General features: G+C 42.3%; 2 pseudogenes; both read left to right on the top strand.

Moving 5' to 3' along the window:
- Positions 1-563: 563 nt before the first annotated feature.
- Positions 564-17449, top strand: LOC129654206 (protein artemis-like; annotated as a pseudogene).
- A 3003-nt stretch (positions 17450-20452) lies between these two features.
- Positions 20453-27189, top strand: part of LOC129654207 (ubiquitin-conjugating enzyme E2 variant 1-like) — a 50625-nt pseudogene continuing 43888 nt past the window's right edge.

The raw sequence follows: 27189 nt of genomic DNA on the forward strand, positions 1-27189 counted from the left end.
CTATCAAAGCAATTTTGCCTTGGGCAGTGACAACATACCTACCAGGCTATGACCTTCAATAAAAATCACGTTCAGAAGTGATGAAAAGGCTAGCGAAGCAAACTGTCAAACAGGAGGAGGCAGAACCCTTGAGGGAAGGGGCGCGTCCGTCACTTTACTGATGTAAGGAGGGACCGACCGGCAGGGGCTGCTTTAGAACCGCTCCGAGCCGGGCCTGCACTCAGTTCGCGCTGAAAGCTGAGCGCTGGGCCTTTTGAACTCTGGCCGCTCGACAGAAAACACTCTTGAAAGAGGTGGCATTCACTGGGCTGTCAGAATCAAGCAACACCAAATTAAGGCGCTCGTAAAACCGCGCTGGGCTCAGAAACAGAGCCTCTTGCTTTTAATCCCGACATTTTGGATTAATATCAGGTGTTAATTTCAAACATTTAGAGCAGCCCTTTGGAGGAGATAAAGAAGGGGACGTCATAATTTGGGGACTTTTTTTTCAATGCTAGAAGAACTGAGAGTTGGGTTTCTTGTCACGAGCACCTCGGTAGCATTAATTACGTGCGAAGGGAGTAATGGTGAAGGCAGGCAAAGATCGAAACACTCCTCTGCGTTTCTCCAGGTCCTTTTCGGGACGCGGCGGGTCTGCGCGCGGGAAGCGCCCTGGGCGCAAAGGCGTTCTGCAGAGTGCTGGCGCCGCAGCTCCGGAAGAGGACGGGGTCTGCGTCCTAGCAATCGGCCGGGGTATTGTGAACACCACCGATCGAGATTCTCCCTGAAGGGTCGCCTAGAGAGGGTTGAACTTGGAGTTCCTTCTCTTTTTGAGTGCATTGTGAAAACAAAGAAGGGCCACATTGAGCCCCCTGGTCTGCGGGTGCGGGTGCGTTTCAGACCGGTGTCCTGGCTGGAAAGTCAGCCGCCCCATGTCGCACCCCCTACGCTAGACTCCGCATTGTTGGGAGCAGTGGGGTCCGCAGCGCATCACACTCGTTCCTGTAGGCCCAGGGGGCCCGAGGCCAGGGCCCGGCGTCTGCAGAGACGCGGGCACCCTCTGCCCCCCGCGCGCCCCACCGTGGGTTGCCGCTTTCGCGCCGGTGGCTTCGGGCCGGCCAGCCCTTCTTTCAGCACAAAGAGTTCGAGGTGCGTTGCTTTCTTTGGCGTAAAGCCCTCGCCGGGTCAGAGTGAAATCTCCGCTTTTTTTCAGGAGCATGGCAACACAAAAGGTTTAAGGGGGGAAATTGTTAAAAGGAAGCCCTTTCTCTTTAGGCTGAATGCAGTGGGGAGATTAAAACTTTCATTTGAGATTTTGCAGTATTCATGGTGGTGGGGCCATGAATGGGGCCGAGTCAAAGCCCCCAGCGCTGCTGTGTGTGCCCTTTTATCTCCCGCACATCTTCAGACACAGGTTGTTTTGCACTTGAAAGAGGGGCGAGAGGGGAATGTGGGATTTTGACAGCTGATATTGGCCTCTGAACTCTTGATGGGGATTTTCTAATTAACCCCAAGTACCCATCAGGTGGCCAACAAGGAATGATTTCTGTCAAAGAGGGCAAAAAGTTTCCCATTTTGATCCGATGGACGGGAGGGAGAGTTTTAACATTCAAAGTAAGGAAATTTAGGAAGAGCCTCTAAACATAAAACTAGAAAAAGCCTGATGGAGCAGGTTGGGTTGGGGGAGGCAGCTGTGAGGACCCCAGAAAGAGGCCCTGAAAGGGCCGTCTTGACATGGCCACCATTAGAACACTTGGGAAAGGAAAATGTGGTTCCTGAGACTCAGAGAAGATGATTCAGAGAGCTTTGGAAGCTAAGTTAGCTAGGAAGTTTGGGTGGAGTGCTGTAACTTGTAGTTTGACTATTGTGTCCAGACTTGGGAATCCGCCCCCCCCCACCTTTTTTTTTGTTGTTGTTAGGTAGTTTTCATTCTAGTTCAAAGCCAAGACTCTTTGCTGAGACCCTAGCATGTGCTAAAATCAACTGCATATGGTTTTAGTAAATGCCTCCAGTTGAAGAGATGATGGAAATGGTATATTAGCCTTTGTCAATGAAGAGAGAACTGCTGATTCGTTGGTTCAAAAGCAAAACTCCTTAAGAACAAGTCCCAGAAAGAAATAATTAGTTTGGAAGATGAACTTCCAAATTCTAAGTCCCTTGGGGGTTCAGTTTCTGTGTATTTGGGGGTGAGGTCCCTGAAGAGTATGTGTTTACAAAGGGCCCCAGACAAGTGATTCTTCTGATTGTGTTAAGCTCCAGAACAGAGTTTCCCAGGTGTCTCTGATAATATCAGGACTAGGAATGCTGAGTGTTCATCTTCGTACTGAAAAGTCCAGTGGATAGTTCTGAAAGTGTGTATTTTTAACAGATTTCTCAGAGTGGTTCCAAGGGTCCCAAACCTCCTGTTTTTTTCCCTTACAACCGCTGGCTGCTGCTTCCTGGTCTCCTTTGCAGGTTTCTTTCCATCTCCCTGACCTTTAAATGTTGAGAATGCTCCACTGCCCAGTCTTTGGTCCTTCTCTTTCTAAGCCCTCTTCCTTGGTGATCTCACCTAGTCTTGTGACTTTCTTCTAGAATCCCAGGCTATAGATCCGGTTCAGATGTGCCCTAAACTCTAGATTCTCCATCTAATTGTTTGCCTGCTATCTCCACTTGACCTTGACCTTTGCCCTAGAATTCTTTCTTAGGAAACGGAAGGCTGTTTCTGCTACAGGCTACAGCATGTGATGGTGGGAAGGCAGTAGAGGTGAGGCTGGAGAGGAAGGTGAAACCATATAATTAGGGCCCTTTAGGCCATATGAGCGGAGAAGGCAATGGCATCCCACTCCAGTACTCTTGCCTGGAGAATCCCATGGATGGAGGAGCCTGGAAGGCTGCAGTCCATGGGGTCGCGAGGGTGGGACATAACTGAGCGACTTCACTTTCCCTTTTCACTTTCATGCATTGGAGAAGGAAGTGGCAACCCAGTCCAGTATTCTTGCCTGGCGAATCCCAGGGACGGCGGAGCCCGTTTGGGCTGCCGTCTTATGGGGTCACGCAGAGTCATACATGACTGAAGTGATTTAGCAGCAGCAGCAGCAGCAGGCCATAGGAGGGAGTCTAGATTTTACTTTAAGGGTCACTGGAAGGCTTTAAGGGTGTAAAGAGTTGGGGAGACATAGCAGGATCTAATTGAGTTTTCAAAAGGACACACTGGCTGCCATGTGAGGGAGGAATTGAAGAAGGGCAAGGAACACAGGAAATGGAAACTCAGATAGGAGTCTTTTGCAGTAGTCCAGGTAAGAGATGATGGTGGCTTAATCCAAGTAGAAGCATTGGAGAAGGAAAGAAGTGGACAGGGATGATTTTGAAGGTAGTCACAACTGAACTGAAGGAAGGATCTGATTGAAAACATGAAGAAGAAAGAACAATCAGGGTAGCACCCTAATTTAGACTTAATAATTTCAATATTGTGCCATTTACTGAGAGAAGTAGAAGGCAGTGCTTCCTAAATTTTTTCATATTATAACATGTATAAAAAGTGACAATATTTGTAATATATAAACTAAAGAGGATTTATATATGTCTGTGTGGCTCATGCGGTCAAGAATCTGCCTGCAACGAAAGAGACCTGGGTTTGATCTCTGGGTCAGGAATATACCATGGAGAAGGGAATGGCAACCCACTCCACTATTCTTGCCTGGAGAATCCCATGAACAGAGAAGCCTGGCAGGCTACAGTCCATGAGGTTGCAAAAGAGTCAGACATGACAGCAACTGTGAGGCTTGGTGAAATTTTTCATTATATTTTCTTTACATACTATTTTGACAAGAAAAAAAAATACAAAGTATTAGGGATGATATATCAAATGCATTTAAGAAATACCTCAAATAAAATTTCTTTTTTTGAAAAAAATTATTTGTTTTTGACTGTGCTGGGTCTTTGTTGCTTTGCCTGGGTTTTCTCTAATTGTGGCAATCAGGGGCTCCTCTTTGTTGCGGTGCTAGGGCTTCTCGTGGTGGTGGCTTCTCTTGTTGCAGAGCATAGGCTCTAGGTGCATGGGCTCAGGAGTTGTGGTACATGGGCTTAATTGCTCCCCAGCATATGAAATCTTCCTGGACCAGGGATTGAACCCATGTCCCCTGTATTGGCAGGTGGATTCTTATCCACTGCACCCCCAGGGAAGTCCCTTAAATAAAATTCCTTAAAGTTAATAAAGTTAATGAGTTGTTTTGGAACATTGCTTGGAAACAATGAACAACATTGCTTTAATGAACATGGCTTTTCTTTTAAATGTCAGATTTTAAAGTTGAAGTGTGTGTGTGTGTGTGTGTGTGTGTGTGTGCGCGCGCGCGCGCGTATGCTCAGTTGTTCACTGTGTCTGACTCTTTGCAATCCCATGGATGGTAGCCCGCCAGGCTCCTCTGTCTTTGGGATTTCTCAGGCAAGAATACTGGAATGGGTTGCCATTCCCTGGAGAAGGGCATCTTCTCCACCCAAGGATTGAGAAGATCCTACAGTGGTCAGGAATCACCTGCATTGGCAGGTGCTTTGTTTACCACTGAGCTACCAGGAAAGCCCAGCTACACACAATTCTGATCAAGACTATTTAATGGTAAGCTATTCCAATTCTTGAAAATCACAACAATGAAAACCATTTTTCATAACACGAGACAAAAGTAGAAAGAAATACTCTTCCAATTGTTCAGCAGTTTCAAGAGTTGTGATTAAGTGTAATTAACTTTTAACATTGAAATCTCTTGTAACATTTCTAATGGATTTCAAATCCAATAAAATATTTTCAGTTATTAATTGGTTCATTCATTTATTGAGGCTTACTAAGTGCCAGCTACTGTTCTAGACACCCGTCAGTCTTTCAAAAGAATGATTGAGCCCTAATTTGTAGAATCCACTTCTTTGCCAGGACTTCATTTGTCATAATATGTCACCTGATTTATGTGAAGGGAGAGGGTAGAAGCCACGACCTGGAGCCCACCCGTATGGCCCCTAGCCCCTGACTCTCTGTCCTGTGCTTTGTGTTTCTTGAGCACCTGGGACTCCTCCAGTAGCCCTGTGGGTACTCTGCAGCTATCTGCCAAGGAGATGTTCCTGCCTGAATAACCGAAAGCCAGACATAACTCATTTTGTTTGCTGATTTTGGGCTTCGTGAGATTGCTGGGCATGGCATCTGGCCCTGCTGTTTTCAAAGGCTGCTTGGATAGCTGCACAGGGCTAGAGGCAGCTCTCCTAGGGCCTGTAATGGCCCCAGAATCCAACTGGCCGCCTTTACAACCTGACACCCCATGGCCTATGTGGGTGCTGTGGCACGGTGGGGAAGGAGCTCTAACTCAACCAGTGCCAGTCAGGGAGCAGAACTCTTACAGGCAGAATTGTGTCTCCTGCCCTGTTCCCCCATCGTGCCCCTTCACATATGAAGCCCCAGTCCCTAATGCGATTGTGTTTGGCCTTTATGGAGGTAATTAAGGTTAAATGAGATCATAAGGATGGGGCCCTAATCTGACCTGACTGGTAAGAAGAGACAGACCTTGGGACGCACACAGCGTGAGGAAAGGCCATGTGAGAACACAGGGAGAAGGCAGCCATCTACAAGCCAAGGAGAGAGGCCTCAGGAGAAATCAGACCTGCTGACATCTTGATCTTGGGACTTCCAGTCTCTAGACTTGTGAGAAGATTAACTTATGTTGTTTAAGCCACCTAATCTGTGGTATTTTTTATGGAAGCCCTAGCCGACTAATGCAAGAACTGAACCAAAAGCAGAGTTTTTTTCAAACCTGGCTCTCCAGTTGGGACAATCTGAGGAGCTTTAGACAATACTAATGCTTGGGTTGGCACTTCCCAGGTGGCGCTAGTGGTAAAGAACCAACCTGCCAATGCAGGAGACATAAGAGGGGAGGGTTCATTCCCTGGGTCAGGAAGATCCCCTGGAGGAGGGCATGACAACCCACTCCAGTATTCTTGCCTGGAGAATCCCATGGACAGAGGAGCCTGGAGGGCTACAGTCCACAGGGTCACAAAGAGTCGGACATGACAGAGCAACTTAGCACGCATGCGTGTACTCACACATTACGCCCCCTCCTCCACCCCAACTTCTCCCCTCAGAAATTTGGATTTGATTGGTGTGGTGTGTCGGCTGGGGTGTCAGGACTTTTTCGAAGCTCCATATGTAAGCCTAAATGTCAGCCAAGGTGAGAACCACTGGGGTAATGTGTAGAAGTTTCAAGGAAGCAGACTTGATTTGATTTGAAAAAACCAAAAATGACAACAACAAAAATTTTTTATTTTGGGTCTGCTGGAGACTCTTGAGAGTCCCTTGGACTGCAAGGAGATCTAACCAGTCCATCCTAAAGGAGATCAGTCCTGGGTGTTCATTGGAAGGACTCATGTTGAAGCTGAAACTCCAGTACTTTGGCCACCTGATGAGAAGAGCTGACTCATTTGAAAAGACCCTGATGCTGGGAAAGATTGAGGGCAGGAGGAGAATGGGACGACAGAGGATGAGATGGTTGGCTGGTATCACCGACTCAATGCACATGAGTTTGGGTGGACTCCGGGAGTTGGTGTTGGACAGGGAGGTCTGGCATGCTGAGGTCCATGGGGTCGCAAAGAGTCAGACACGACTGAGCGACTGAACTGAACTGAACTGAAATGGTGAGACCCCTGCCCATCCCACCCCCACCCCCCCAAGCTCCCCATCACATCACTGAAAGTATTTAAGCTGAGGTTGGAAGGTACAGGGGTTTCCTGGCAGGGGCTGAACCAGATCACCACATTGCCATTCTCCTGGGAAATGGATCATCCACCCTGTCACCCCCCAGCATCCAGCCTTACCTTCGCCTGACCCCACGCATGTGGCCAGTCTGCCTGAGCACCCTGGATCCCTTTCCCTGGGTAGTTTCTGCTCTGCAGCACTCACTCTCTGGTCTGTCTTATTTGAGGGTTTCTGTGTGACCTTTCAGGTCCTCACCATCAAATGAAGAGGCTAAAGCTTCTTCTTGATGTATGTTAAGCTTCTTTCCAAATCTCAGATTTCTTAATTTTAATCAAGTCAGAATATAGCTTCCTGATTGTAACAGGAGATGGGAATTAAGTGAGCAACTTCAAGGCATATCAGGTTCCTTGCTAAGAGAAAGGCAGATTTAGTCGATGAGCTATGCTTATTGCTATACAAATTGAATTAGTAGGAAATGAAAGGGTCACCTGCTGGAGATGTCCCTTTGGCCTTGGTGGGAAAATGCTTTTTTACACTGACTGCCTGGGAACGCTTAAGTTTGTTGTGGGCACACCTGTCAGCCTCATTAGTGGTGTTTTTTTTTTCCCTTTCTGCTAGATGCTTATTATCCTATAAATCAGCACAGAAGAGAGGGTTATATCAAGCATTCAAGTGACCTCCGTTCATCCCCCTAACTCTTAGAAATTGTGGGCTTGTGGGGAAGGGGAGTGATCAGAGGCCTTTCTGCTCTTAGGTCTTATAACCTTGAGTGGGATTTGCCTTCCTGGAGGGTTTATTCCTCCTTGTTGTATATCTTGGGACTCAGCCTGCTCCTGTGACTTTGGGTCCTATCCCAAATCTCCCCTCTGGGATTCTCCTTACTGAGTGCAGCTAGGGAGCAGCATACACCTGCTCTGTGGCCCTTTTTATGCCATCTCTGAAACTACCTGTGACACTTTGGTATTGAATCATTTGACTGATAATATGGGAGAAAGTAACAAAAGTGTATGTAACAGTGACTTTAAGCCCTACAGAGTTTAAGACTCAAAGCCCCTGACCTACTTTTCTTGCTTATTCCTGGTGGAAACTAAAAGCCTGTCATGAGAATGCACATCATGTGTGTGAACGTGTGTTTATGTGTATATATATAAATATATATATATGAAGATATTTATTTTAAAAAATTGGCTCACATGATTGTAGAGGCTGACAAATTTGAAAGCTGTGCATTTGTACCATGTGGATGTATATAGATTTGGGGGGTTTCTTTTCAGTTAAGTTGGGATTCATCCTGGGTTTTTAAATATCTTTCCATGACAGTACATACAGATCTAAAAAGTGCTCTTAAGCAATTTCCACTTCAAACTAATTCAGATGAACCACTGGTTTCTGTTTTCCTTAGTAAGTGTGCAGTTATATTCTTAGGCCCCACGAACAATCTTGGCTTACAAGTCAATCTGCAGCTACATGGATGTGTCTACCTTCATGGGTTCAGTTGTATGCTTACCAAGAGAGAGTTGCTTGTTTGCAAGCCTTTTTATGCCAGTTGTTCTTCTACTGTAGTTATATGATTTAACTAAATATTAGATAAATCAATGACATTTCAGTGCAAAATGAAAGAGGTGTTGTTCCTTCAGAAACTAAGTTTGATGTCTTGGGATTAAGTTTAAAGATGATCACTAAAACAAATTGCTAGCCAGGTAAAGAAAACTAAGACTATTAGGGAAAAAACAATAAAAGCAGAAGGTTTTGTACTTGTTCCTCAAGTGTATCTAAGTTCTCCATACGCTAAAATAAAAATGAAGCTGGAAATCATATGTGATTATTAAGGGTGTGTTTTCTGTAAGAAAGGTGATGCAGAACACCAGTTATAAGATTTGTCCTCAAAGAAAAGCATAGGTCCCAATTTAGGAGATTGGCAGATTGATGTTTGTATACATTTTTAGATTAAAATAACATGTTTTAGATAAGTCTGTGTGTATTATTTTGTATAATCCTCTGCTTTAACTGCTCCTTCAAGAAGCTGGCCAATTTTCAACCCTGCCTGTGGGAGCTTCCACTATATGAAAGGATAGGGGAAGGTACCATGGCATATCATCCCATCTCATGCTGTAATACACTATTCATGTTTCTACATTTACCCCCTCAAACTAGATAGTCAGAACAAAAGTGTATAAGGACAGCACATGACTTTTTAAGGTCATTTAGTGACTTTGTTTCTCCGTGTCTCCCCTCCCTACCATAACTACAGTGTCCTAGGTACTGCGGCACGTACATATACCAGTTCAGTTCAGTTCAGTCACTCAGTCATGTCCAATTCTTTGTGACCCCATGAACTGCAGCACGCCAGGCCTCTCTGTCTATCACCAACTCCCGGAGTCTACCCAAACCCATGTCCATTGAGTTGGTGATGCCATCCAACCATCTCATCCTCTGTCGTCCCATTCTCCTCCTGCCCTCAATCTTTCCCAGCATCAGGGTATTTTCAAATGAGTCAGCTCTTCGCATGAGGTGGCCAAAGTATTGGAGTTTCAGCTTCAACATCAGTCCTTCCAATGAACACCCAGGACTGGTCTCCTTTAGGATGGACTGGCTGGATCTCCTTGCAGTCCAAGGGACTTGCAAGAGTCTTCTCCAACACCACAGTTCAAAAGCATCAGTTCCTCTGCACTCATCTTTCTTTATAGTCCAACTCTCACATCCATACATGACCACTGGAAAAACCATAGCCTTGACTAGACAGACCTTTGTTGGCAAAGTAATGTCTCTGCTTTTTAATATGCTATCTAGGTTGGTCATAACTTTCCTTCCAAGGAGTAAGCGTCTTTTAATTTCATGGCTGCAATCACCATCTGCAGTGATTTTGGAGCCCAAAAAAAGTCTGACACTGTTTCCACTGTTTCCCTGTCTATTTGCCATGAAGTGATGGGACCAGATGCCATGATCTTAGTTTTATGAATGTTGAGCTTTAAGCCAACTTTTTCACTCTCCTTTTTCATTTTCATCTAGAGGCTCTTTAGTTCTTCTCCACTTTCTGCCTAAGGTTGGTGTCATCTGCATATCTGAGGTGATTGATATTTCTTCCGGCAATCTTGATTCCAGTTTGTGCTTCCTCCAGCCCAGCGTTTCTCATGATGTACTCTGCATATAAGTTAAATAAGCAGGGTGACATTATACAGCCTTGACATCCTCCTTTTCCTATTTGGAACCAGCCTGTTGTTCCATGTCCAGTTCTAACTGTTGCTTCCTGACCTGCATACAGGTTTCTCAAGAGGCAGGTCAGGTGGTCTGGTATTCCCATCTCTTTCAGAATTTTCCACAGTTTATTGTGATCCACACAGTCAAAGGCTTTGACATAGTCAATAAAGCAGAAATAGATGTTTTTCGGGAACTCTCTTGCTTTTTCGATGAGCCAGCGGGTGTTGGCAATTTGATCTCTGGTTCCTCTGCCTTTTCTAAATCCAGGTTGAACATCAGGAAGTTCATGGTTCACGTATTGCTGAAGCCTGGCTTGGAGAATTTTGAGCATTACTTTACTAGCGTGTGAGATGAGTGCAATTGTGTGGTAGTTTGAGCGTTCTTTGGCATTGCCTTTCTTTGGGATTGGAATGAAAACTTACCTTTTCCAGTCCTGTGGCCACTGCTGAGTTTTCTAAATCTGCTGGCATATTGAGTGCAGCACTTTCACAGCATCATCTTTCAGGATTTGAAATAGCTCAACTGGAATTCCATCACCTCCACTAGCTTTGTTCATAGTGATGCTTTCTAAGGCCCACTTGACTTCACATTCCAGGATGTCTGGCTCTAGGTGAGTGATCACACCATCGTGATTATCTGGGTAACGAAGATCTTTTTTGTATAGTTCTTCTCTGTATTCTTGCCACCTCTTCTTAATATCTTCTGCTTCTGTTAGGTCCCCACCATTTCTGTCCTTTATTGAGCCCATCTTTGCATGAAATGTTCCCTTGGTATTTCTAATTTTCTTGAAGAGGTCTCTAGTGTTTCCCATTCTATTGTTTTACTCTATTTCTTTGCATTGATCTCTAAGGAAGGCTTTCTTATCTCTCCTTGCTGTTCTTTGGAACTCTGCTTTCAAATGGGTATATCTTTCATTTTCTCCTTTGCTTTTCGCTTCCCTTCTTTTCACAGGTCTTTGTAAGGCCTCCTCAGATAGCCATTTTGCTTTTTTGCATTTCTTTTTATTGGGGATGGTCTTCATTTCTGTCTCCTGTACAATGTTACGAACCTCTGTCCATAGTTCATCAGGCACTCTGTCTATCAAATCTAGTCCCTTAAATTTATTTCTCACTTCCACTATGTAGTCATAAGGGATTTGATTTAGGTCATACCTGAATGGTCTAGTGGTTTTCCCCACTTTCTTCGATTTCAGTCTGAATTTGGCAGTAAGAAGTTCATGATATGAGCCACATTCAGCTCCTGGTCTTGTTTTTGCTGACTGTATAGAGCTTCTCCGTCTTTTTCTGCAAAGAATATAATCAATCTGATTTCAGTGTCGACCATCTGATGATGTCCATGTGTAGAGTCTTCTCTTGTGTTGTTGGAAGAGCGTGTTTGCTATGACCAGTCCGTTCTCTTGGAAGAACTCTATTAGCCTTTGCCCTGCTTCATTCCGTACTCCAAAGCCAAATTTGCCTGTTACTCCAGGTGTTTCTTGACTTACTACTTTTGCATTCCAGTCCCCTATAATGAAAAGGACATCTTTCTTGGGTGTTAGTTCTAGAAGGTCTTGTAGGTCTTCACAGAACTGTTCAACTTCAGCTTCTTCAGTGTTACTGGTCGGGGCATAGACTTGGATTACCGTGATATTGAATGGTTTGCCTTGGAAATGAACAGAGATCATTCTGTTGTTTTTGAGAGCATTAATAAGGGGTTATTGTTTAAGCTACAAAGTTTAAGTTGACTTGTTAACCAGCAATAACTGATAGTCATGTACCCTTGAACCTTTGGAGATGGTACTTAAGATGGAAGCTGAATGCTCTACAATTGTGTGTGTGTGTGTGTGTGTGTGTGTGTGTGTGTGTGTATGTTAGTCACTCAGTTGTATCCAACTCTGCGACCCCATGGACTTTAACCTTCCAGTCTCCTCTGGCCCTGGGATTCTCCAGACAAGAATACTGGAGTGGATAGCCATTCCCTTCTCCAGGGGATCTTTCCTATCCAGGGACAGAACCTAGGTCTCCCACATTGCAGGCAGATTCTTTACCCTCTGAGCACCAGGGAAGCCAGAATGAGCAATTCTTTTTTCAATTACTCAAGACTTCAATATAGCATATGTTAGAAATGCATGACTCTGAATATTGAGTTGTGGCTGTTAATAGCTCTTAAAGAAGTGATGACTTTTAATGTATTCTGATGAAAAGCATTCCTGGGAAAGGGCTAGGTTCATTTTACTTAGATTAACTCTGATTTACATCACATGAACATCTCAAATCTTAATGTTCCAGCAAGATAATCACATTCTTTTGCTCATTAAGTAGAAGGATATAATTTCAATTTGGCTTCTTCTTGGAGAGCAGAAAATTGCTGAAATGATACTAATGAAATGCTCACTGACTTACATGCCCTTAAAAATATCTCAATTATTTGTGTCAATCTCTTTTTTTTTCCTTTGGCCTTTTCCCATATGCATCTACTTGGCATATCATACAAAGGGATGTCTTCCCCCAGAGGGGGAAGAGAATGTTCACCTGTTTTTAAAAGCTGCCATCAGAATCCTGACACAGGTGAAGATTTTTTCTCTCATCACTACATTATTTCCCTGAACAGATTGTAATTTCATCAATTTTCCATGCTTATGGTCATGAATGCTTGGCATTACCACATCTTAACATTAACAAAAAAGGAATTTCATGGTTCTAGTTTTCATTTGAAGACAAAGAAGGCATGAAGACCTCATTAGAAATATGGTGTGTCTCCTATTGGCTCACACATGCTTTCCTTTGCTTTCTCTTTCCTTCGTGTTGATGCCAAAGGCAGACATTGCTCCCCTCCCTCTGTGCTGCCCCACCCATTCCCTCAAACTGGAACAGTAACAAGGAGGTCAGAATCTTTTCAGAAGCCAGTTGTTGTGATACCTACACTTGTTGATACTTAAAAAGTCTAGATTCTTCTCCTCTTTCAGAATCAAAGAAGTAACCATTTATGGAGATACTTAGGTAGCATTTATAATAACAGATTTATTTCCCTTTGCATTTCTTAAACTACTAATATAGCTTTGAAATGAGATACATGCATTTTTTTCTTTCAAAATTTGAAATTGTAAATTATGATAAAACCTACCTAATGAGGAAAGAACTCTGTAATGTGGGGAAGTCTGTTACTCCTTGGAGTTTTTTCTGATTCTCCTGGTTATTAGGTATATGACATTGGGCAGGTTATGTAGCTTTTCTGTGCCTAAGTTTTCTCACATATAGAATGATAATAAAGTCATTTGTTGGTTTCCATGGGGGATTGGTTCCAGGACACACAAGTACACTAAAATCCATGGATGCTCAAGTGCCTTGTATCAAATGCATACAACCTGTGCACATCCTTCCATATACTTTAAATCATCCCTATATTCCTTATACTATCTAATATAATGTAAATAGTATGTGAAATAGTTTCCAGTGCATGCAAATTTTGCTTTTTGGCACTTTCTGGAAGTTTCTTTTTTGTCCTGAATATTTTCAACCTGTGGTTAGTTGGATCTGTGGATATGGAACCCACAGATTTGGAGGGCCAAACTGTAGCAAAACCTACTTCACAAGATTGCCCCTTGAGGCTTAAATTTACTCAGTTCAGTCGCTCAGTCGTGTCCGACTCTTTGCGATCCCATGGACTGCAGCATGCCAGGCTTCCCTGTCCATGACCAAATACTGGAGTTTGCTCAACAAACTCATGTCCACCGAGTCAGTGATGCCATCTAACCATCTCATCCTCTGTCTTCCCCTATACTCCCACCTTCAATCTTTCCCAGCATCAGGGTCTTTTCCAATGAGTCAGTTCTTTGCATCAGGTGGCCAAAGTATTGGAGCTTCAGTTTCAGCATCAGTCTTTCCAATGTTAAGTTTGCTAATATCTGTGAAATGCGTAGGTCAGTACCTGGCACATGAAGCATTCATTGTTTTTAAATTATTTATACACACTTCTGTTTTAGAATTGTACTCTTCACAAAAACTTTCTCATAATCTCTTACAGGAATTTGATGTTTAACAGATTACAAAGGGGTTTTTATATGGTTCTCAAAGCCCCAGGGGTGTGAACAGAGCAGGGATTATCATGCCCATTTTACAGATGAGGAAAATTTAAACAGAATAATCACATGATCCAGCAATTTCACTTCTAGATATATACCCAAAAGAATTGAAAGCAAGAACTCAGCAGATATTTGTACAGAAAGGTGTATAACAGCGCTGAGTCAGAGCAGTCAAAAGATAGATGCGTGACTCGGTAAACAGTGGGCTATTAAAACGAAAACGAAAGCCTGCTCCTTCTTTCCTCCGGTACTCTACAGAATAGCCCTTGACTTGCTTTTTTTCTGTAGCCATTCTCTCTGGGTATATATAAGCAAATATATATATTTGGGTGGGGGAGGGGAGGAGAGACTACTTTTGTGAAAAATTCATGGGATTAACAGTACTATTCAATAACTCATTTTTCACTTGATATCCTCTCTTTAAATTCAGAAGTAGATGTTTACCTTACTCTTTTTAATAGCTGCATAATGTCCTATAACTTTCCCCTTTTCCTCCCCTTTCCCTTTTATTAAAAAACCTTATTGAGTTATATTTTAGATATAAGAAAATACACCTATTTAAAATGTGCGGTTCATTGAATTTTGACAAATGTATGTAGCCTCCCTGCTAGTCAAGACATATAATATTTTTATCACCTCCAAAATTTCCCTCACAGATATTCTCTCAAGAATATGTATATTCTTTTGTGAAATGACTGTCAGATTTTTTGCCCATTTGAGCAATGGATTGCTGTCTTCTCCCTGAGTTTAAGTGTTCTTTGCATTTATTCTGGACACAAGTATTTTTCCAGGTATGTGTATTGTGAATACTTTTTCCTAGAAGTATGAGACTTGACCTTTCTTTTTCTTGACACTCTTTCTTGAAAAATCAAAGCTTTTAAGTCTGTTAAAATTCAATTCATATTTTTCTCTTATTGCTAGCGCTTTTCTTTCATGTTTATGAAATCTTTTGGCAGATTTCCAGAAGTGTTAGCACATGTCAACACTGGCATGTGCTTCCATGCCCTGCTGGGTCGCCAGTCAGTGGGGATCAGCTGGCACTGTGAGCTCCTTCGCGGGGCAGCCTAACCATCTCCACTGACTGCTTGGGCAGGGAGAACCTGAGGGCCTGTGCCTACTTCCTGGCCCACCTCCACAAGGATCATATGAAGGAATTAAGAGGCCCTTCCTTGAAAAGAAGGTTGAAGTACAGATGAGGAAACTGAGAAATCCAAGAGGTTAAATAAGTTGTCCAAGATCATGAAGCCAGTAAGTGGCAGGACTCGGATTCCCCCCCAGCTTGAAGGTTTACTTATACTGTTCCCTGTTACTAAACGGTTGTTGTCAACTAGCCCAAAGTACAGATTTGGAGGAGAAACAAATTATATTAACTGAAACTGAAACTCCTACCCAGGTTTCTTTCATCGATGAAGCATCAAGTGAGAAGGGAGAGATTGTTATGACTCTCTGACCATATGGTCCTTGCCCAGGGTCAATTATGTTTATATCTCAGGGCAGTAACAGAACTGTCATACCAGGGGTATGTCAGACTGGCAAAAAGAGAAGCTGCCAGATTGGAGCTTCTGCACTCTGTGGGCAGAGTACAAAACATCCAGAGTGTGTACTTAGATACTGCTTTCTGCAGTCCAAAATATTACCAAATTCCCAATTGAGAAGGAGTGTCAGTAAGTGGAATGTTAGAGCTGGTTTGAAGCTGGGTGCTTGGTCTGTACCATATGGTATGAACTGCAAAGCAGCTGATGAGTAGGGGTATTCACCAACCTTAGTGACGAGTTCAGAGTCTAGGTTCATGAGGATAATCTAGACATGTTTAGAAACATGCCTGACATCCTTCATAGCATCACCGACTTGATGGACATGAATTTGAGCAAACTCCAGGAGATAGTGAAGGACAGGGAAGCCTGGCATGCTGCAGACCATGGGGTCGCAAAGAATTGGACATGACTTAGCGACTGAATAAAACCAATAATTCTTCATCATGTCATAGAAGACTACAGCGCTCAGATCCATGAATGTCAGCATTCAAAGGCAGAGGAATATTTTCAGTGGAATAAGTTACCCTGCGGACTTACTTCCAAAAATAGAATTTCACTCCATACCACCAGCATTAAGCCATTCAGTATGTGGTTTGGAGAAAGAACCAGAAAAACCAATGTCACTGTGAGGACTGGACAGAGTTCTTACAGAGGTCCCCCCCTCCTTTTTTTTTTTTTTTAAATTCACTCCTCCTACAATGAGATTAAAGATACTTTGAGCCACATTTGTCCTATGAATGTAACCAAACTCAAGTTTCACTGCTCCCCACTCAAAAATCAATACCCAAGGGGCAGTTGTGGGTAGAAAGAAAAATTGTTTTTAATCAGAATGCCAGCAATCTGGGGAGAAGGCAAACTCTTGCTCCCCCTAAAACTACCTTCTGAACCAAATTCTGCTCAGTCATGAAAGTTTTTAAAGGGAAAAGGGGAATAATCTTGGTTAATCATTGAGATTGGGATTCAAACTCAACCATCTTCCACTGTGAGCAAGTTTGTTGACTCCTTGAGATCTTTCTTTAGATATTATCTTGTTCACACAGTTGGTTCATGAGATTACTGAAAGAGGAAGCTAGGGGAGAGACCTGGTCATCTGTTAATTACTTATGCTTCATTTCTACTTCTTTTGATCTGAGTAAAGAGCCAACAGGGTAGGCGAGGTATTGTGTGAGCCAAGAAAATTGTGCCAGGGCTGGAGATGAGCAAAGCATGGGGGTACCTGGTTGAAAGTCAGTGACAATGTAGCTTCACTAAAGTGACCATAAAGGGGGTTTCCTGCTGAGGGCAGTTTCCCGCAAAGAGCTGCTTATATCCAAATATGTGAATGACATATCCAAATGTCATTCTAGTAGGCACAGTTATAGATGAAGTTAAAGAAATCTTAAAGCCTTCATGCCAGTCTTCCCAAGGTATGGAGCCAAAGTATAAACCACTTGGAAAATTGAAGAGCTAGAACAATTCATGTGGGCTTTCCAGGTGACTCAGTGGTAAAGAATCTGCTTGCCGAGTCAGGAGATTCAGGAGATGTGGGTTCGATCCCTGGATCATGAAGATTTCCTGAAGAAGGAAATGGCAACCCACTCCAGTATTCTTACCTGGAAAATCCCATGGACCTAGGAGCCTGGCAGGCTACAGTCCACGGGGTTGTGAAGAGTCAGGCATGACTGAGTGACTGAGCACACAGAGCAATTCACGTAGGCTTAGGAGGGTGGCAGTGATCTCTTTGATGATCCTCTCCCAGTACGTTAAAGGCACAGGTTCCAAACCAGCAAACTCTTCACCCTGAGGTATTTCCCATGATGGGTGCAATATCATAAAACCAGCCTGACAAACTCAGAAAGCACAGGAAAAGCAGAAAGAATGCCAACCTCTCTTTGGGCAAATGTTATAGATTGTGAAGAATCCATGAGTGAAAGTGAAGAATTAGAAATCCCAGTTTCATCTCAAGGATTTTCCTCTAGATTGCTTTGAATTTTATAGATCAATTTGTGGAAAACAGACATTTTAATAATATCGAATCTTCCAATCTGTGAACATTTTAGTCTTCTTTAATTTCTACCAGTTCCATTTTTTTGTTTGTTTTTACTATACTGTTCCTAACTTATTTTGTTAGATTTATCCCTAGGTATTTCATATTTTTGATGCCTTTATACATGATGTATTTAATAACACAAAATCATTTTTTTCTTTGCTTTCACCATTTAAAAAATGCCATTCTGTTATAGTTTGGCTTGAGAAATCATTGATAATCCTTATCTTCATTCTTCTAAAGGTGTTGTCTTTTTTCCTCTCTGACTGCTTTTTAAGATAGTCTCTTTATGATTGGTTTTTAGCAATTAAGATATGCCTTGGTGTGTGCTTTTATAGGTACTCTGTCAGGTCACAGCCTCTAGGGAACTCACATGTCTCCTCGCGCTGTGCAAACTTCCGTAGTTGTTCAGCTGACAGCTCTGGAGGGCTTGTTCTTTGCCTGGACTGTGGAGTCCCACCTGTGTGTGTATGGCTTAATATTAATATTCACAGGCTCACAGTACTCTATGCAGATTTATAGAGTTCTTCTTCTGGGAGGGATTGGGGGCAGGAGGAGAAGGGGATGACAGAGGATGAGATGGCTGGATGGCATCACTGACTCGATGGACGTGAGTCTGAGTGAACTCTGGGAGTTGGTGAGGGACAGGGAGGCCTGGCGTGCTGCGATTCATGGGGTTGCAAAGAGTCGGACACGACTGAGCGACTGATCTGATCTGATCCACTGTGTAGCTCTCTTTTCAGTACTTTTCCTCACAAATTCTGGTTGTCTCAGCCTCTCTGAAATCTGACTTTTCTCCTCTGTTCCATGAAACTACCATACTCTGGATTCGCCGTGTCTGCTCTGAGATTTGGAAAATGCCAGTGGAAAGAAATCTGGGGTAATCATTGTGCTTAACCCGCAGCCCTGAGCTAACTCTTATCCAGCGTGTGAACATAATTGTTTCATTTATTTGTTCAGTTTTCATGGTAGTTTATAAGAGGGTTAGTCCAATATTTTCTTTCCATTTAAAATATCAAAGAAGAGGGAAGTTTTCCTTACCCCCATGATTTGTTGGTAGGATGGCTATATAATTTGTTATATATATAATTTATTGTCTAAATCTGAAATCTTCTGAGAGTTAAAGAGTATTCTTAGTAATTACATGGACCCTAGGGAGTCCTTAGGTACCATAGGTTACTAAGATTATGAATATAGATGCAGTGGGCCCTTCACACCCTTGGGTTCCACATTTGTGGATTCAACCAATTGCTGCTCGAAATAGTCCAAAAAGAAGAAAAAAAAAAATCCGGAGAAGCTCTAAAAAGCAAAGCTTGAATTTGCCATACAGCAGCAACTATTTACATAAATATTTACATTTTATTCACAACATTAACACAGCATTTACATTGTATTAGGTATTATAAGTAATCTAGGGATGATTTAAAGTATTCAGGAAGATGTGCATAGATTATTTGCAAATAATACACCATTTTATATAAGGGACTTGAGGATCCTCAAATTTTGGTATCTGTGAGGGGTCCTGAAACCAATCCCTCATGGATACCGAGGGATGACTATATAGCAAACATTCTCTTAAATACCTGCTCTCAAAATGAGCTCAGTTAGCTTCCGGGTGCATAATGGAAATTTAGGGACAGCATACCTATTATAGGAACAGATGAGCATCACATTTCTTTGGTTTAACTCTCCAGAGAATTTTGAAAGCCTCTAATAATTTTATTATTTGGGGGAGGAGTTTATTTTTCCTACTATATTTCAAAAAATATGAGTCTTAAAAGGGGTGCAAGTTATAGATTTAAGAGCCAATCAGGTGTTATATCAACCTTGTCACATGTGAAATTCGGGATTGTTACAGACAACAGCTGCAGATGGTACAAAGACCAACAAAAATCTTTTAATGGTGGAGTTGGTGGTGAAAAGAATGCTGCATGTAACTTCTAGAACGTTGCCAGTTATTTGAAATAAGGCCTTTAACAAGTTACTATACCTGTTTCAATTTCAAAGGCTTCATCTGTAAGTACCCACCTATTGATTTCCTGTTACATACATATTTCTTACCAAATGCCCAGGGTTGATGACTCCAGATAGAGGTGGCTGACTAAGCATAATAGCAACAACCCTGTATTGAGTGTTTGCTACATGCGAGGCTTGTGCTAAGTGTGTCACTTGCATTATTTCATTTAACACTTAAAACAACCCAGGAAGGTGGGAATATTTTGAGTTTAGCAATGAGGATACTGAGGCTCAGGAGAATGAGGGGGATAAAGTCACACAGGTCACATAACTATTAAGAGCAGAATCCAGGAGGTGTCCATTTGTGCAAATACCAGGGGCTTATCCTTTCCATGTCCTCCTTCCCAAGGACATTGCCTTTGTGGCACGAATATTAACACACAGGAGAAAGGCAAATGAGGAAGAGGCCAAGGGGTGCCTTTCTTACTGAAGAGAAGCGCTGGTTTAGAATGCTGTACTGCCAAGAGCACAATTGCTTGACCTCTCTGAACATCAATTTCTTTCTTTCTTTCTTTTCAACATTTATTTGGCTGTTCTGGGTCTTAGTTGTGGCATGTGGGATCTAGTTCCCTGACCAGGGATTGAACCCAGGCCCCCTGCATTGGGAGCACGAAGTCTTAGCCACTGGATCACCAGGGAAGTCCCTGGATATCAGTTTCTTAATATGCCAAATGAGAGCACTGGATTAGATGAGCCCTTATAAAAATTATTTTCTATGTTTCAATAGTTTCATCTTTCCATGAAGTTGAGTCTTAAAAACTCAACTTCAAAATTTCTGAATTCTAAAAACTTCTCAACGCTTATCTTACATGCCACCAGGGGGCGCTATGCAGGAAAGATGAGCCAGGTTATCGTTCGCCACCAAAAACCCTGCTAGGATTTTTCTAACTCTCCCAGGAAAACCTAAGGCTTTCCTCAGACCTACAAGCATGGCTTCAACAGAACAGATGCTTGATAAATATTTGCTGATGATAAGGAGGAACAGACCGGGTGAAGACGTGGAGGAGAAATCCAGAGAGCTGGGTTCTGGGTGTTAACCCTGCTACCAAGAAGCTCTGAGATAGTCACACAGTCTGACAGGGCTTTGGTAACTTTTTCTGTAAAAGGAGAATAATGGGGTTATTGGGGGAAATGAAATCATATATTTAAAAGCACCTTGACGGGGACTTCCCTGGTGGTCCAGTGGCTGAAATTCCATGCTCCCGATGCAGGAGGCCCAGGTTCAATCCCTGGTCAGGGAACTAGATCCCACACACCACAACGAAGACTTGGCACAGCCAAATAAATGATAAATAAATATATATATATTTTAAGTTAATAAAAGCACCTTGAAAAGTATTAAGTGTTGTATAAATATGTTGTCGTTGTTTATTCACGAAGTTGTATCTGATTCTTGTGACCCCCATGGACTGTAGACTGCCAGGCTCCTCTGTCCATGGGATTCTCCAGGCAAGAGTACTGGAGGGGGTTGCCGTTTCCTCCCCCAGATCTTCCCGACCCATGGACTGAACCCGTGTCTCCTGCTATTGAGCCACCAGGGAAGCCCATATAAATATGACAAGTAAAGAAATGTCCCTATGAAAACAAACCCCCAAAACATTCTACTCACCTGTACATTATCCTCCTTAGTAAATGTTGCCCCCAAGCCCTGACACCATGCACTTTTTGCCAAGGGCTTCCTCGTGTGTTCGCCTGCTTCTCTTTCCTGATGTTGACACAGAGACAATTTTTAGCCTAGTTAGCACATTTCTGGACACAGGGGCTACTCATGGGGCAGCTGGTTGTTGTATGTCCTGGTTAGGCCTGTGATGTATCCAAATTCTTGCCATGATAGGGAATTATATACACCCTTGGTGTGTGTTTTTTAATCCATTCAGTCTCTGGCATTCAACACGCACCCAGAGATCTCTCTGGAAAAACTGGGGAAATTGGTTTGAGTCACACCCACTGGGTCTTCCATGAATTCTTGATAAATTACATGTTCCTCCATGGCACCTCTTACTTCATTTCCAATTTAGCAAGAAGTGAATCTTAAAATTTAGAAATATGTAACTTATAAATATGCTTTCAGTACTTTCTAGCCCCAAAACACAAATCTCTGTGCTTTCGCTGTCCTGAAATATATTCTGCTGAGATGATGTTTTCCTCTTCTTCTTCTAGACTGCCCCACATAGATTAATCTTCAACACCTTTAGAGTCAGACCATTCCTGGAATCCCCAAACTCCAGTGTTTTCCCACTTCCCATTAAAAAGCGGTCAAGTTCCTCCAGAGCCCACGATGTCTACCCATCTCCGTTTGCAGCCCACGCTGCTTCTGTATCTGTCAGCTGCACTCCAGTTCACCTGCAGTTGCCTCTGACTTACGCACATACTCCAGACTCTCCTGCCTCTGCTCCTGTCTTTCCATTCCTACCTGCATATGGCCAAGTCCTGCCAGTTCTTCCAGGCAGAGTTTAAATACCAGCTCTTTTGTGGAGTGATTTCTTCTTCTCAACTCTCAGTTGGTACTATCTGCTCTAGGGAGCTATGGCTTTCTTCTCCCTGTGTTAGATTTATCTCTGTATACCCACAGTATCAGCACATGATAGATTCCCTATAAATATTCGCTAGGCAACACAGATGAATGGAATTAATCTAAAGAGCCTTTAGGGAGTATCCCATTAGACTATGGATCAATCCAAAAATTAAAGGTTGTCTTTTCTTTAAAAGTAGTTATTTATAGTCATTTCTACTGTCTTAGTTCCCCAGCTGACCCCTTGCTGAGTTCTCTGCCTGTTTTTGCTTTTTTCCACATTAAATTTACAGTTTATATCAAGCTCGATTGTTGTTCTTTTTTTCCCTGTTCCCACTGTTCTCATATCTCTTTACAATGTATGCAATTACATGAGCTGCTTTAGAGAGTGAGATCAGGTTTTAAATCTTGTGATTAACCTTTCACATTAGGAGATTGCCAGCTCCAAATTTTCCTGCACTTCTCTTGTTTTGCTTTGGACTAATTTCTCTATTTCATCTCTTTTGTTTTGTGTTACTTTGTAACTCGATTCTTGGCTGCATCCTACCAGCTTAGGAGAATTTCTTGCCTTGCTACGTTTTATAGAATGACTCGTTTGCATAAAATCAAACAAATCTATACATGTTGAAAAACACTCTGCATAAATCTGTCTGGTAAGAGTTTCCAGGTGGTTGCCAGAATAGCAAAGTTCTTGTTATTCTGATATTTTGAACACAGGATCTTAGGAGATGTTTTGAAATTTTACTGAAAATGCAAATTCCATGTATTTGCACATGGAAGATTTTCCTAAATAGACAACTACTTAGCTTTAAATTGGAACATGATATTGGAAATCTTTACAAGTTCATAAAATGCTGAGTTTTTGGTCTATATCTGTTGAATTCTTCTTTTTATCCAATTTTTTTAATTATAAAAAAGAAAAAATCCTTAGAGTTTAGAAGGCCACTTTTGCGTGTGCAGTAGAAAGTTTTTTGCCACTGACCCAGCAAAAATGATAAAGATGTATATTTTTTAAAATACATACACATGATACATTCCTTCAGGAAATGAATAATATATGAGTAAACAAGATATTTGATTTTTTAAAGTCTTTTTCTTAAGATCCTTGCAAGAACTTCCAAGAATACTTGATTTCCTGGCAGTTTGAATACAACTAACATGAACAATCAGTATTTAGACCTATGAAAGCGGTTCATTTATAGTAATTGGTTATAGACAACAGCCTAGGATAAAGTTAATTCCAACCTTATCTGAAAACCCTAATAGTGTTAAAATGGATGTCTAACGTGTTATTAGTGATATTTCATCTGAGGACCTTATCAAGTTGCACACAGCAAAGCCCTTGTCATTATTTTTTACTCTCCCAAAGTGACACTTTAATGAAATGTGCCGGCACCCCAGTGTTAGGATATGTTTCATTAATGCTCAGCACTTTTGTTCTATGCTTTACATTTGGAAACAGATTTAAGTATTAAGTGCCTCTAATGTCTGCAGCCAGGGAATCCTTTCCGAATTTGTAACAGTGACCAGAACAGACTGCACTACACTCTCCAAATGGTGCAGTTTTGCATTTGAATGTCTGAATTATCCCGGTTTCTTAGAGACGACCACAACGCCAACATCTTAAATCCTCAAAATACTGTCCGCTTCATTGAATGCTCGTGATCTAAGCATATGTGTAATTATTCTGTAATTCTCCCCAAAATGTGATTCCTTGGAAATGCATACTAGGTTTCTCCTATTGTAAATGCAATGACTATTTCTTTGTGGCCACTTCTTTAAATACGGTAACAAGCAAGTCTGTGTGTCTGGGTGAACCGCCTTGATAATGATGATTTCTTTCCAAGCTCTCCTTGGGACACCCATTGGGGAAAATGTGCCCTGCATTTGTGTAAGAGCTGGGACCCTGATCACAAAAAGACCACTTAAGATGGTGTACATTACAACTAGAGGATTTCTCGCCAGAAACAGGCCTAATGTCACTCACAATAGCCTTAGAAATTGTCTCAGAGAGTAAGTTGGACTTTGCGCGTGTTACCAGAGCCAGCTGTGGTAATCCATGGCTGCATATAGATTTTAGAGAAGAATAGACTCCCATGCTCCTTAAAAAAGCTTTGGATGTGGTCCACCATGGAAAATTAAAATATACACTTTAGAAACTGACAGCTGGAAAGAAAAGTGGTGGTGGAGGGGGGTGGGAAGAAGTAGACCAGACGGTCGGGGTGTATTTTAACTTTGGTTTTTCTTTTAAAGATTTGCAAATTTTTCGGGAGAACCCATCAGTGGGAACCACCTTGGGGTTGGAGAAATTGTTGCAAACTGAGCTCCTGTGTATGTGGAAGTCTTTTGCAAATGGTTAATGCCCCATTCTGATGTGGCTGGGCTGTTATTACCGCCCCTCATTAATTCCAAGGCGAGTCAGTTAATTTGGCCTTTTGGTTTAGCAGACTGCAGTGGTTTTGTGGATGTTTACTGGTAAATACAAACAAGCGTGGCGTTGGGAGTTGGGGGGAGGGCGGCGGGGAGAGGAAAGTCAACTTGCAGGGTCATAGCTACACTGTGGATAATTTGATAATCACTCCACAGCAGGTGTTTGCATTGAGTAATTCCTCCTCTTGGCATAATTTTGCAAATCACTTGGCTTTTACACCCCATGCTGTTCCTGCAGCACCCTTTCTAATGGTAGCGTTCCGAATGATCTCAGCATCGCGTGAGCAGGGACATTAGCTTCCTCCCGGTCCATGTCATTTACTTGTTTATTCTTGGCAATACAGTTTTTAGAAATTTAAAATCTGGGAGAAAATGGGGGGCTAGGGTAGGAAAGTCCATCTTATTGATCATTTAAAAGAATTTTAAAGTTTGAATTAAGGGAAAGCTGTTTTGATCTTTTCAAAAATACTCAAGCCACAAGTGAAGAAATGAAAAGTTGGCACCTTTGGCACTGAAGAGGGGAAGACAGCAGCTGGAGGCAGGGGGAAGGAGTCAGGAAATGAAGGGCAGGGGTGGGCAACAGCCCTGATAGTAGAGGCCTGTCCTCTGCACTGAACAGGCCCTCATGAGCGATGCCGAGGCTGTGCCTCCATTAGATTTAAAGAGACCAATTGTATGTTGTAAAGTCCATTTTAGAAGTTTAAAAGCAACGAAGGACTGCTTATCGCTATTCTCTGGAACTCTGCATTCAGTTGGGTATATCTTTCCCTTTCTCCCTGGCTTTCCACTTCTCTTTTTTCCTCAGCTGTTTGTAAAGCCTCCTCAGACAACCACTTTGCCTTCTTGCATTTCTTTTTCTTTGGGATGGTTTTGGTCACTGCCTCCTGTACAGTGTTACAAACCTCTGAAGCTAAAGCTCCAATACTTTGGCCACCTGATGCAAAGAGCCGACTCGTTGGAAAAGACCCTGATGTTGGGAAAGATTGAAGGCAAAAGGAGAAAAGGGTGGCAGAGGATGAGATGGTTAGAGCACTTCACTGACTCAATGGACATGAATTTGAGCAAACTCCAGGAGATGGTGAAGGACAGGGAAGCCTGGCCTGCTGCAGTCCATAGGATTGCAGAGTGTGACACGATTTACAGACTGAATATCAGCAACAAAAGAAATGAAAGAAAGAAATTATGAACTCAGGACCCACTGTGTTGCTTAGAGATTTGGATCGCTTCCCAAGGAAAGAATGATGTGCATAAGATCAGCAAAGGATTTCTGAGTTCTTCATGTCTGTTTATATTTATTTTTAAAGTACTGTGATGTATCATTTATCTGGATATTATTTATTTGCCAATCTGAAGAGAACACAAATTTAAAACGGCTTCTGAGCGGTCAAAATATGTGTTCCTAAGTCTGCTCACTAACTTTATGACTGAGAAAACCCCTCAGTACTCACTCAGAGCCTAATTACTTGTACGTTACGAATACTTCTAACACATGTGGATATCCGCTTCTCCAGCTCATAAAAGATTAGCAGGAGCATAGCAGATGGGGAACAAATGAGGAGAAGATCTCAGACATACTGGGAGCAGCAAGAAATAATAGCTGACAGCTTGATTGTGAAGGGGGAGACAGAAAATCCATATAAAGCAAACATAACGTGATGAAAGCTTAGCAGTCTGGAACCATTAGGGGTTTATAATTTACCAATCCCAGAAGGACTCACTCTGTTGTAAGATAGAATAAAAACTGATGCTTGTAATTATGATTTACAGTCATCAAGAAAAAAACTGTGTTGTTAAATGTGCCTGTCTTTTAAAAAGGCATATTTAGAATAATTTCCACTGGCACTGGCTAACATTAAAATGCAGGGCTTTGTGCTTGAAAAGCTGACCTTTGGTAGTTTGGAAATTTCTATTTATGTGGAGATTATTTTTTTTTTTAATTTAATTTTATTTTTAAACCTGAAACACTGTATTAGTTTTGCCAAACATCAAAACGAATCCGCCTCAGGTATACATGTGCTCCCCATCCTGAACCCCCCTCCCTCCTCCCTCCCCACACCATCCCTCTGGGTCGTCCCAGTGCACCAGCCCCAAGCATCCAGTATCGTGCATTGAACCTGGACTGGCAACTCGTTTCATACATGATATTACACATGTTTCAATGCCATTCTCCCAAATCTTCCCACCCTCTCCCTCTCCAACAGAGTCCATAAGACTGTTCTATACATCAGTGTCTCTTTTGCTGTCTCGTACACAGCGTTATTGTTACCATCTTTCTAAATTCCATATATATGCGTTAGTATACTGTATTGGTGTTTTTCTTTCTGGCTTACTTCACTCTGTATAATAGGCTCCAGTTTCATCCACCTCATTAGAACTGATTCAAATGTGTTCTTTTTAATGGCTGAGTAATACTCCATTGAGTATATGTACCACTGCTTTCTTATCCATTCATCTGCTGATGGACATCTAGGTTGCTTCCATGTCCTGGCTATTATAAACAGTGCTGCGATGAACACTGGGGTACACGTGTCTCTTTCCCTTCTGGTTTCCTCAGTGTGTATGCCCAGCAGTGGGATTGCTGGATCATAAGGCAGTTCTATTTTCAGTTTTTTAAGGAATCTCCACACTGTTCTCCCTAGTGGCTGTACTAGTTTGCATTCCCAATTTATGTGGAGATTATTTCTGTCTCCATAATGCCAAATAATTAGTACATAAAAAATTCCT

The sequence above is a fragment of the Bubalus kerabau genome, chromosome 5 (assembly GCF_029407905.1).
Source record: "Bubalus kerabau isolate K-KA32 ecotype Philippines breed swamp buffalo chromosome 5, PCC_UOA_SB_1v2, whole genome shotgun sequence".
NCBI classification, from domain to species: Eukaryota; Metazoa; Chordata; class Mammalia; order Artiodactyla; family Bovidae; genus Bubalus; species Bubalus kerabau.